This window comes from Otolemur garnettii, unplaced genomic scaffold (assembly GCF_000181295.1).
Source record: "Otolemur garnettii isolate 467f Iridium unplaced genomic scaffold, OtoGar3 scaffold00021, whole genome shotgun sequence".
NCBI classification, from domain to species: domain Eukaryota; kingdom Metazoa; phylum Chordata; class Mammalia; order Primates; family Galagidae; genus Otolemur; species Otolemur garnettii.
Window position 1 is genome coordinate 24976590 of NW_003852416.1, and position 12458 is coordinate 24989047.

The 12458-nt window shown below is 43.4% G+C and overlaps 1 protein-coding gene across 5 annotated transcripts in view; it reads left to right on the forward strand.

Moving 5' to 3' along the window:
* Window positions 1–12458, forward strand: part of SORBS1 (sorbin and SH3 domain containing 1) — a 242430-nt gene that overhangs the window by 58308 nt on the left and 171664 nt on the right. For all 5 annotated transcript variants that reach the window (XM_023511595.1, XM_023511596.1, XM_023511597.1 and 2 more), the window contains exon 2: window positions 11374–11462. The gene's annotated coding sequence lies outside the window, so the exon portion shown is untranslated. The remainder of the gene's footprint in view (window positions 1–11373; window positions 11463–12458) is intronic.

Genomic DNA, 12458 nt, shown 5'->3' on the forward strand with positions numbered 1-12458 from the left:
CCCAGCTGGATTCGAACCCGCCACCTTAGGTGTATGTGGCTGGCGCCTTAGCCACTTGAGCCACAGGTGCCAAGCTGGGGGAGGGATTTTCAAGATACTTTCTTATGCCTTAAAAATTTGATGCCCTCCCTTTGGTGTTCAACAAGAGATCCAATAAACCTTTTTTGTTTGTTTGTTTAAAGATAGTCCCATTCTGTTGCCCTGGCTAGAGTGCCCATGTGTCAGCCTAGCTCACAAAAACCTCAAATTCCTGGGTTCAAGCAATACTCCTGCCTCAGCCTTTCAAGTCCTGGAACTGTAGGCACCTGCCACCATACCTGGCTAATTTTTTTCTTTTTAGTGTGTGTGTGGGGTCCTTGCTGTCACTCGGTCCATCTTAAACTCCTGAACCCAAAAGATCCTCCTCTTGGGCCTCCCAGAGTGCTAGGATTATAGACGTGAGCCACCACACCAGGCCTTCAATAATATTTTAATTTTTGTTGTGTTTGGACTAAATTTCTTCCTTGTATGGCTACCAAGTAGAGAGTGGGTACTTGGAGACCGGGTGGTATTTAGGTTACATGGGTATGTTCTGTCTGAGAGCAAAGGCTGGTGAGATGCCTTTGGAAGGTGGGTGATTGGGGGAAGTGCTGTGTAGGGGGAACAGGGCTGATAATGCTGGATTCAGCACACATTTTGTGTTACTACATTCTGCATGAACCCCTGATCATTTTCCCATGTTAAAAATAAATATGTCAAAGTTCTCAGATTCAGTGCTTATTTACTTCATACCCTGTTTTCAAAATAATTTGAGGCAGTTTGGATTTACCGGGAAAATTTGGCAATTCATTGAGACTGTATTTTTTTCCATAAATAGAAAGTAAATTTACTTTAAGGAGGAAGAAAAGGTTGAATTTCAAGGCTACATTTTATTGACAGAAATACTACTGGGGAAGGGTATTTTAATTTTTGTTCTCTAAGAAATTGCTCTTTTGTATTACTTTGAGATGAAGGTGGTTTAACCCAGAGAGGATTTTTAAACCAACGGAAGGAGCTGTGACTGTTTGGCTTAGATAAAGAGAGTGCTTTCTTCTGTTAGAGTGCCTCCTGGGGTCAAATCGATCTGTGCTCGCTGCCTGTCCAACATCTGCGTTCAGTGAATTGACTTCTTTGAGTGGCCGAAGGCCCCAGAATAAACAGGCAGCTGGGATTTGCAGGTCTGTGCATGGAAGTCCTTTCTGTTGGCTTCTGGAAGAGCAGAGCAGCGCTTCTACAGAAAAGTGACATTCAGAAGACTGACATCCAGAATGTTCAGGCAACAGTTGGTACAGTTAAGTACCAGACAAGGGCAGAAGAAGGACCTACTGCTCTGGGCCTTCTCGTGTGTTGCTGTTGGGAGTACTAAGCAGCACAGTCTTATTATTGCCTTTGTTTTGTTTTTGGAGAGGTAGTATTGCTGTGTTGTCCAGGTTGGGACGCAGTGGCTAGTCACAGGTGCGATCTTAGTACATTATACTGGGCTTAAGCAATCTTTCACCTCAGTGTCCCCAGTAGCTGGGACTACAGGCGTGTGCCAGTGCACCTATGTCCAGCATAGTTCTTTTTAGCCCCATGACCAAGCTGTCAGGTGGCTTGAAGTTGTCCCTATTTTTTGATCACCCTGAAGTGTCAACTGCCTTCTAATGTTGGAAACAATGCCCGGGGCAGACCGTCATTTCCCACCTAGGTTTAAAAGATCTCCGGAAAGCAGCCCTTTGCTGGGGAAAGGCTTGTGACCAGGTCCAGGTCTCTCCATAGGGCACAGCTACCTATGTTCAGGCCTGACTGGGGGCCTGGGAAGTCCTGAGGCAGTCCTGCCAGTATTGGCCATAATTTCTCAACCCTATCAGTGTTTTCAAAGTGACTTCTAGAATGGGCATCAGAATGTGCCGAGGCGCTTGTGAGAAATGTGTGAAACTGGACCCATTCCAGGTAGATAGACTCAGAATCTGGTGGGGAGAGGATATTGGGCTCCCTAGGTGACACCTTTGTACCTTGTAGATGGAGAACCACTGGAACTGGATGTGGTGGTTAGTGAATTTGACGCCTGATGATCCTGGGCCCCAATTTTATGATGTTAAGGAAGTTGGGGAAGGAAGAAGGGCAGTCAGTGTGCAGGTTTTAAGTACCAGCTGCGAGCAGATGCATGGTAGGTGCTTGTAGCTCTCTTCTTGTATTTGCTCTCACCAGCAGCTCAGTGTGCTGGATGTTATCACACGCGTATGCAGGAGAGGAAACAGAACAGCAGGGAGATTGAAAACTTGCTTAGCATTACACATTTGGTAGGTGGAGACCAGCCTGGCCAACCTTCATGCCTTTTCCATTATGACTGTAATCTCCACACCAGAATGATGAGTGCCTCCTAGAGCCAGCTATGCAATAGAAATATATGAGCTACATAAGTAATTTAAGATTTTCTAGTAGCCACATTAAAAACTTAAAAAGAAACAGATGAGATTAATTTTAACAAGTTTCCTTCAACCCAGTACATCCAAAGTATTATCATTTCAACATACCATGTAAAAAATCAAGGAGATATTTTACATTCTTTTTCTAATTCTAGCACATCTCAAGTTATGCTGGCCATCTTTCAGGGGGGTTCAGTGGCCATCTGTGACTAGAGGCCACCACCCAGGACAACTGGGGAGGCATGTCCTGCCCACTATCAAGATAGCAAAGGATGACAGTTTTCTAGATCATTGACTTCCAGACACCACAGGATGGGTTCATGCTGGGCAGTCTGCGTGCAAGTCACCTGAAGAGAAGGATATTAAAATTCCTCAATCAGGCTGGAGCCCCAGGTGACCGTTCTGTGTAGTCTGGTTGAAAACACACTAAAAGCATCCACGGGACAATTTATCTGGGTTCTCTGTGACTATGCCCTGCTTTCTTTTCAGGGATACTTGCATTCCAAGCTCGTTCTCTGGGGGTTGGGGGCTATAGGAAGGGTTGGGAGTGCATACCCTCAGGGCTTTTCCCTACCCAGCTAAATACAACTGCTGTTTTGGTGCAGAAAAGAAGCCTTGCTTGTATTTCTGGATGTGATCCTGCATAAGGGGTGGAACTTTTCCTTTTGATGGCTAAAAGCTGGATCCTGTGTTCTTAGGAAGGTGAGATGAAAGAACCAAAATATTTAGGGGAGAATGAGATATTGTGTCCTTAAGCTGTATTCTTTTATAGTGGTTTGGCTCTAAAATATATTTGCTGACTTGGAATAAGAAATTTGGTCCTAAAGAGTTATAATCCAGGAGTCCAAAACCGCAAATGCTCAGAGGTCAGGCAGGTAGTATGAGATGGAGGATGAGAGATTGCAAATCAAACTGTTAGGAATGTCTTCTCTCTCACAAAAATGTTGCGGTGTCCCTTTTTTCTGGAAACACTAGACTCTTGGTCTTTCACTTTCTTTGTTGATAGAGAAATATTTCTCTTTTCTAAGAGAAAACCAGCACACACTACCAAGATAAATGACAACTGACGTTGGGCCTGGGTGTTAGGGAGATGAATCTGAGAGCTGCTGCCTTCTAAAGGAGACTAGCTACTACTTAGTTCTATCCAGTTGCTATCCTTGAGGTCCAGTGTTACCAGGTCCTGTTATTTATAAAGAAAAGCCATATTTAAAAATTGTAAAATCTTTGGCTCTTATTAAATTTTTTTTTTTTTTTTGAGACAGAGCCTCATTTTGTCGCCCTCGGTAGAGTGCTGTGGCATCACAGCTCACGGCAACCTCAAACTCTTGGGCTTAAGCAATTCTCTTGTCTCAGCCTCCCAAGTAGCTGGGACTGCAGGTGCCTGCCACAATACCTGGCTTTTTTTGGTTGTAGTGGTCCTTGTTTGGCAGGCCTGGCTAGATTTGAACCTGTCAGCTCCAGGGTATATGGCTGGCGCCCTAGCTGCTGAGTTACAGGCTCCAAGCCTGGCTCTATAAATTTAAAAATAATTATAGACTTAGGAAATTTCAAAAAAAGATACAAAGGGATCTAGTATGCCCTTCACCCTACTTCCCCCAGGGCTAATATTTTACATAACTATAGTACAGCCTCAAAACCAGGTAATTGACATTACTATAGTCCTTATTCAAATTCCACTGGTTTTTATGCACACTAATTTCTATGTGGGTGTGTATGAAGTCCTATTGCAATTTTATCTTATGCAGATTTGCATAATCACCACAATCAAGATAATCTTTGGCTTTAAAATTGTTTGTGTGAGTATATTTGAACTATGTTTAGATCTAAAGAACATGCCATAGGCTTGGTACACCCTTTTGAGCCTCCAGTTTTCTTTTCTTTCTTTCTTTTTTTTTTTTACAAATTTTATTTTATTTTTTGAGACAGAGCCTCAAGCTGTCCCCCTGGGTAGAGTGCTGTGGCATCACAGCTCACAGCAACCTCCAACTCCTGGGCTTAAGCAAGTCTCCTACCTCAGCCTCCCAAGTAGCTAGGACCACAAGTGCCCACCACAACGCCCGGCTATTTTTTGGTTGCAGCCATCATTGCTGTATGGCGGCCCAGGCTGGATTTGAACCCGCCACCTTAGGTGTATGTGGCTGGCGCCTTAGCCACTTGAGCCACAGGCGCCAAGCTGAGCCTCCAGTTTTAAACATCTGTTCCAGTGTAGCGTGTGTGTGTGCTCTCCTGCTCTCTCTTTGTCAGATAAAATTCATATACCATGAAATTTACTGTTTTAACCATTTTCAAGTAGACAATTTAGTGGGGTTTTTTTTTTTGAGACAGAGTATCACTTTGTCATCCTAGGTAAAGTGCTGTGATGTCATAGCTCACAGCAGCCTCAAACTCAGGCTCAAGCGATTCTTTTGGCTTGACCTCCTGAATAGCTGAAACTACAGGTGCCTGGCATACACTTGGCTACTTTTAGAGATGAGGTCTTGCTCTGGCTCAGTCTGGTCTCGAACCTGTGAGCTCAGGCAATCCACCACCTTGGCTTCTCAGAGTACTAGGATTATAGGCATGAGCCACCATACCTAGCCCCTAGTTTAGTATTTTTTAAAGTATTAAGAGACTTAGGGCCAGAGAAGGAACATGACATGCTCATGATTATATTGCTAGTGAGCTTGAGTCTGAACCTGAACCCAGAACTAAGATTCTTTGTACCATACCTTTCTGCCTCTTATCATTCAGGCTTCAATTTTATAGTGATGATAACGATGATAAAATTACCACCTCAGGTTGACCATGGTGGCTCATGCCTGTAATTACAGCACTTTGGGAGGCTAAGCTGGGAGATCACTTGAGGCCAGGAGTAGTTTGAGACCACCCTGGGCAACATAGTGAGACCTCAGCTCTAAAAACAAATGAACAAACAAACAAAAAGAATTAGCAGGGCATAGTGGTATGTGTCTGTAGTCCCAGCTACTCAGGAGGCTGAGGCGGAAGGATCCCTTGAACCCAGGAATTCAGGGTTACAGTGAGCTATAATTGTGACAGAGTAAGACCTTGTCTCTGAGAGGATAAACTTCACTACAGCTATTTCTTTTCAATTGGCTTTAATAAACATGCTTAACAAGAGACTATATTGTTACTTGTGCTGAGTGTTAAGCTTCTTCAAGGAGTCACTGTGGAAATGGGAATTGTAAAGGAGAAAACAAGCTGGTTCAATTCAGCTCAGTGTATATTTGTTGAGTGCCCACTGTGTGTCAGCCTCAGGACCGATGGATGAGTTAGATTGGGCCCTGACCTTCAAGGGACAGTCTGATGGAGAAAACATAGGAGAGAGAATTTTAAGATGTTAAAGATAATATCATGATTATACCAATCTGGGGGTGGGAGGCTCAACTGATGAAGGGGAGCTAATAGGTAATGAGGTAGAAAGGTGTTTTGAGGGCAGTGCCTGTGGCTTAGTGAGAAGGGTGCCAGACCCATATACCAAGGGTGGTGGGTTCGAACCCGGCCCTGGCCAAACTGCAACAAAAAATAGCCAGGCATTGTGGTGGGCGCCTGTGGTCCCAGCTACTTGGGAGGCTGAGGCAAGAGAATCACCTAAGCCCAAGAGCTGGAGGTTGCTATAAGCTGTGACGCCATGACACTCTACCATGGCACTCTGTGAAGAGTGACAAAGTGAGACTCTGTCTTTAAAAAAAAGAAAAAGACAAGAAAGATGTTCTGAGCTGGAGAGGTCTAGGACTTTATGAATGATGGGTCCATAGAGCTAAGCTATGAGCTCATTAGTTATGATGGAGAGTGAAGCGAGGTTTTGGAGATACAGTTCAAAAGATGGGTTTGCAACAGATTCCTCAGTGTCCTGAGGTCACAGAAGGTCACTCACCCCATGTCTGAAGTTTTCAAGGTGAGGATGGTTGAATGGAAGCAGAGTAGGAGAAGCCAAATGTGGGAATTGAATCTCTAGGATGACACCCAAGTCTGAATAGGTGGATAGGTGGTATACAATGGTAGGACCAGTATCTAAGTAGCAACAGGGTTGAAAGGAGTCAAGGGAAATCAGGTGACTCATTCCATGGGGCATTTTGGTTGGTCTGTGCTCACTAGCTGCTCCTACCTCCTCATTTACACTCCTCTTAGCATAGTCTTACCAAGCACCTGCTATGTGCCAGGAACTATTGGAGTGCTGGTGGTAAAGAAATGAACAAGTTGGGCAAGCTTCCTGCCCCTGGAGGGGACTATGGATTAGTAAGATAATTACAGATTATGATAGGTTCCACTAAAAAAGTGGCTTTTGCTGAGGGCTTGTAAGGTTAGGGGATCAGGGCTGGCCTCACTCAAGAGGTAATACTTAATCTGAGTTCTCAAAAGGTGAGAATGCCCTACCATGGCAAGACACAGAGAAAGAGCCTTGCAGGCAGAGAGAACTGCAGGTAGGAAGAGCTTGGAGGAGGGAGCCTCCAGCTGTCTGCAGGGGGTGCTCTGAGCTTTGTCAAGATCCCCTGGGGGAGGGAGGGCCGCCCCACATCAGAGCAGGTATTTGTGGAGACCTGGCCCTGTACTGTCTTAGGAGTAGGGAGAACCATCAGCTTTGGGAGGGTGAATGCATATCCTAGTAGAGGAAAAAATATGAAATCACTGTGAGTCATTTAAAGTAGGTGTGTGTGTTTTAAAGGGGAGTTAAACTCATTTTGCTATTTTTTAACTAATTTTGTTGTACTTTATGAGCTTTGTGTCATTCAGAGAACTTGGAAACATCCCTTCTCCCTCCTACTGGATTTGTGGAGTAGGTGGGAAAGCTTTAAAAAACTCCCAAAGACCCACTTTCTTCTGCCAGTGGGTGGGGGAGGAGGACAGCTGGGCATGGTTGAGAGCGCTGGTTGGACAGCTGGTTGAGAGCGCTTGGGAATTGGGTGCCACCCCAGCACTGAGCACCTTGGAAACTTCAGCATGGTTCCTGAGGATTTTGGATTTGTTCTGGTACACAGGGAAGTCCTTTTCAAGGTCAAAAGAGGGATTATTTTGCATATTAGCATGTCATCTTAAACAAAATAATGATGCAGCAGTGTGATTTAAAAAGAAAACTGCATGAAAAGGAAATAGGTAATTATTCTGATTTGTTTTCTTGAACTGGTCAGCCTCAAGGGCAGTTAGGGATTTTCACTCTTGAACTGATAGAGGAGTTAGAATGTGTGGAGGGAGGAGAGAGTCTGCCATTAGCTCAGGAAGGGCCTTGGGCCTTGGGTTCAGAATAGAGAGGGGCCAAGAAGTCTGAGTTGGGTGGATTGAAATTTAGGGTATGTGTATTTTAAAGAAACTGGGAGGGTTTCCAAGGTACCATTTGAACATAGTAATCTGCCAAACAAACAAGAGACCTTTTAAAACTTAAAACAAAAATGCGAAACAACAATGATGGTATAGATCCTTGTCCATATATAAGTTAGTGAGACAACAATGTAAATATGTAAGGGATACGTGCTGGGAAGGAGAGATCCTTGGAGAGGCTCCCTATGGTCCAGAGTGGGTTGGATGGTCTGGAGTGAGGTTTGGTAGAAATGAGGGTGGCTGTGATGACTTTCGTAGCAGCCAGTATTGACCTTTGTTCAGGATGGGGTAGAGAAGAGGCAATAGAGGAGGGAGGTGATGGTCCAAGGTTTTTGGTAGGGTCTGGTACCACTCTTGTGATGTCTTTTGGAGGGCTGGGTCAGAGAAATGTGTTTTTTAGGCCCGGGTATAATAGTACTGCAGGAAATAATGAATGGATCTCTTAAAAATTGAGGTCAGCCAGAAGGGGGCAAATGATCATCTTGAGCTTTTCCGAGGCTTCCTCCTCCATGCATGTTCTACGTTTGCAAATGGCTCACATGGCGGACCTCGGGTTGATGGGGACACCTGAGTGCCTCCTTGTTCTGCTAGGGGATAGTGTGGGTTGCTGCTGGGCCTTGCAGTCAGGAAGGCTGACCTCGGCCAGCTGTAGGTTTCTCTGATGCTGGGTGTCTGAAGGTCACCTGGTGGCTCCTGTAAGAGATCTCTCCAGGCTGGTCCATTCAGGGAGGCAGCTTACTCCGATCTGTTGTCTTTGCGGTACACAGCATTTACTTTGCCATTCTTGGCTTGAGATTGTTCAGGCTGTTATGTGACCACAAAGTGAAAATCTGGAAAGAGAAGTGCTCAGCTGACTTGGCTCATTCCCAGGTTTTGCATTGATCTGCAGTGTCCTGCCCTTTGGTGGACATGAAGGACCTGATCAGAGTGCTCTGTGCCTTGGAGCTGTTCCTCGAAGGCACCTTGATGACTGGATGCTCCCAGACCCTTTGTTCTATGAGGGTGAAGCTACACAGGTGTGTGAAGGCTCAGAGCCACTGCTGAGCCTGAGATAAACTGACCCTAGAGTTTATCTGGAGGCAGACATTGGGTTATGGTATATGTATAAGGGATGGAGGCAAAGTAGGCCCCCTTCACTTTTCCAGTTGGTATTCTAGCTGCTAGCATTCTACTTTAAACAAAAAAAATTTAAATCAAAAGAAGTTAAGTGAAGGGACTCATAATGCAAAGTGAGTAAACAAGCTAAGAATATGCAACTCCCTTAAAATATGGATCCTTGGATTCTTCCTGGAGGATGCTGAATTAATGACCTTGAAGAGATTGTTCTGGAACTTCTGAGGCCTCTGAGTGAAGTGCACTCTTTCCCTATGGGGCATGAGAATCATCAGGGGCTTCTGAACGAGAGCTTCAGAACAAAGCCTGAGCCTCTGTCTAAATCAAAGCTGATTTAGTGGCTCTGAGACCTAGGGAATATTTGTTCTGTTTTTTTTCTCCAGGTGATTCTAGTTTTCTGGCAGATTTGAGAACCTTCCCACCAGTTCCAGATCCAGAGATGCTCTTCCTGTTCTTCAAGTGAATTCTGCCTCCTTGTTTCCTCACACTGGCCTTGAACCCTAAACTTGCTAAGAAGGGCTATGCACCAAGTCTCAGCAAATGTTGGGTCATGTGGTATAAGGCAGGGGTTTTTAAGACTCCGAGACAGTATGGGATCTTGATTAGACCAATTGGAGGGGCTACTCTCACCGCCTTGCTTTTGCCTATATTGTTCTACTTTCCTGACATGCTCCCCACCCTCAACCTACCATCCTGGTGTCTGGTCCACTCCCACCCAAGCTTTAGGATTTCTTCAGGCCTCTGTCCATGCTGGGAAGTGTCCCTTCACCTCCAATGCATTAGGTACCCCTGCTCAGTGCTCCCATGACAGGTATGCATAGACAGATCATTATGTCTACCCACTGTTTTATGATTTGAGTGTTTGCATCTGTCTTTTATTCAGATAGAGTAACTTAAAGGCCTTGTTCACTTTTGTATTTCCATCACCTTACACACTGTTCGGTGTGTAATAGCAGTCAGTAATATTTGTTCAGAGAACAAATCAATAACTTCTTTGTAAGGGTGATAGAAATAATTTCCACCTAAACCCTATAGTCGAACAATGCTCATTTATTACAGTTCCAGTACCTGCTATATAAAAACTTATTTACAGTCTTGTCTTCAAGGTGCATATGGAGGGAGATTTTCCTAGCAGAAAGAGTATACCACACAGTTTGGGACATTAACCATTAGCTGAGCATTTCTGAAGTATTAGATAATCTTTTGTTGTATGTAGTTGAAGCAGTGACATTTTTAAAAAATGTCATATTAGGAAACAAATCCTTAGGGAATCTGATATAATTTACTCATTCTTCGGTGATAAATAAAGGTATGGCCAGCAAGTAGATGGGATATTTCAACTGTTTTTCCTTGACTTTAATAATTCTCTTAAAACTAAGTGTTAATTTTTATTTAGTTTTAATAGTTAATTTTGTATGCAGTTTTTTAAATATTTATTTTTTTTTTACTTTTTATTATTTTAGAGACAGGGTTTCACTTTGGTCACTCAGGCTGGAGTGCAATGGCCTGATTATAGCTGCCTATAACCTCAAATTCCTGGGCTTAAGTGATCCTTCTGCTTCAGCCTTCTGAGTAGCTGGGATTATAGACATGTGTCCCTGTGCCCAGCTATGTTTATTTTATTTTATTTTTTTTGTTTCCTAGTATAAGACTACTTAGCATGAGGTAGGGGATAGTAGAAGAATCCTGAACTGGCAGTGAAGAGACCAAGGTTCTAGAATGAGCTTTGCCTCTAACTGGGAATGGACAAGTCAATTTCTTGCTTACACTCATGTGAAATGGGAGTGTTGTATTTGTTCAGGGGTTGCAAATGTCTACAGGAGTGAGGCTACCAACTTGAGTTGCTATATGTGTGCTACCATTTTTTTTAAACTTGGCCTCTTTTTGTTTTCCTACTTTTGTTAGAATCGTAAGTAGAAGATACTTTTGTAGAAAAATAATGCAAGAGCAATGATAAATGACAGCTGCAATTCTTCTCTGTGTTGAGTAAACAGTACGGAATGGTGGGAACTGGCATATTAGAGCAACCAAGCTTGCCTATGAAGGTTAATTGGTATGTAGTATGACCTAATTATTGTCAGACTTAAATATGGGCCATGGTGACAGAGCTTCTGATTTTTTTATTAAAGTGAAGCCAGAAGTCTAGGTTTTTATGTGACCACTCTGATTTTTTTAACTTCGGCTCATGTTTTCTAAACATATCTACAGATGAAATATAACACCTGTGTAGTTTACATGCGACCCATTGAGCTTTCACAGTTTGTGATACCTGTTAAAGATAATTTCTCCTTTCTGCCCAAGATCCTATAATGTGAATGGGGACAATTTCAGCTGACAAATTGAAGAGTCTTATTTTTAATTTTGGAACTCAGAGCAAGGAAGGTAGTTGGGCTAAAAGAGGAAGATGGACCTTGAGCCTAAATGGGGAGCCCAGCAATTGGTATTTGGATGGGCCCCCTTGGGAAACGCCCATAGAGTGCCCGTGATTCACACCATGTGTTTTGTACATTTGTCATTGCAGGAGTTGGCATCCATTGGAAGAGTTTGTGAAACCCTCTCTCTGCCCAGAGTTCCAGGACCAATGCATCTTCCCACCACCTTAAGCCACTGGTGAATATATGTCATTCCCCCCACCCCTTCTTGCACAGTGAGGGGAAATATTTTCAGTTGACTGTAGAATGTGTTTTGCAGTGAACCATGCTGTTCTTATTATAGAAGGAAGGATGCGGGGCTTGCTCCTAGGTGTATCTGGGTTCTGGTACTTATTTGGTTCTGCCACTTTTACTATGGGATCTTAGGCGAGTTGTTTGACCTCTTGCGACATCAAAAAGAGAAATATATCCTGTCCTGTTTACGTCACATGGTTGCTTGCTTTGAAGGTTAAAAGGGTAATGGGTGCAAGAATGCTTCAAAGGGAAGAAAGCGGTGGGCCAATATAAGATAGTATTTGGTGCTGAGATGTAGAACAAGGCAAATCTTCCTCCTACCTCCTACACTTTAATAGTAAGTTTATTAACATACCTTTTCAAGCTGGAGTCCCAGACATAGGAAGAAATAGCTGCCAAATCCAGCCCAATTCAACTGACCGTTAGTTAGGGGCCTCCTGGCTTTGCTTTTGTAATGTTTACAGACAACTTCATCTGTTAATCCCATAATAGAGGGTATGAGAGCAGGATACTTCTGAGCTAGCAAACACACTGAAATGTGAACACATGTGTGTTAGAAATGTGGGCTTTCGGTACTTATTTTCTAAGACTTTCAGAGTAAATTCTTCAAAAGATTTGCATTTTATTTCTTTCTCTTTCTACCACTATTACTGTGTTTTCTTGAAAGATGAATTGAATTAGCTACCTTCCACAGTTACCTTCATTTTTAATTGAGATCAGATAATTTCACAGTTAACAAATGTTCTTCTTTTTTTTGAAAGAAACTTAATCACACATCTCAGCAGGTAAACGTCTTGTCTTTTGACAGTTGAAAGAGGCAAAAATATGTCCTTAATAACAGTATGCTCCACTGCTGAGATGAGAGCGCTTCAAGGTCTGATGCTGGTTGATGTATAGGATCTTGGGACAGGAAGGTAGAATGACCCACGCATCTTGATTC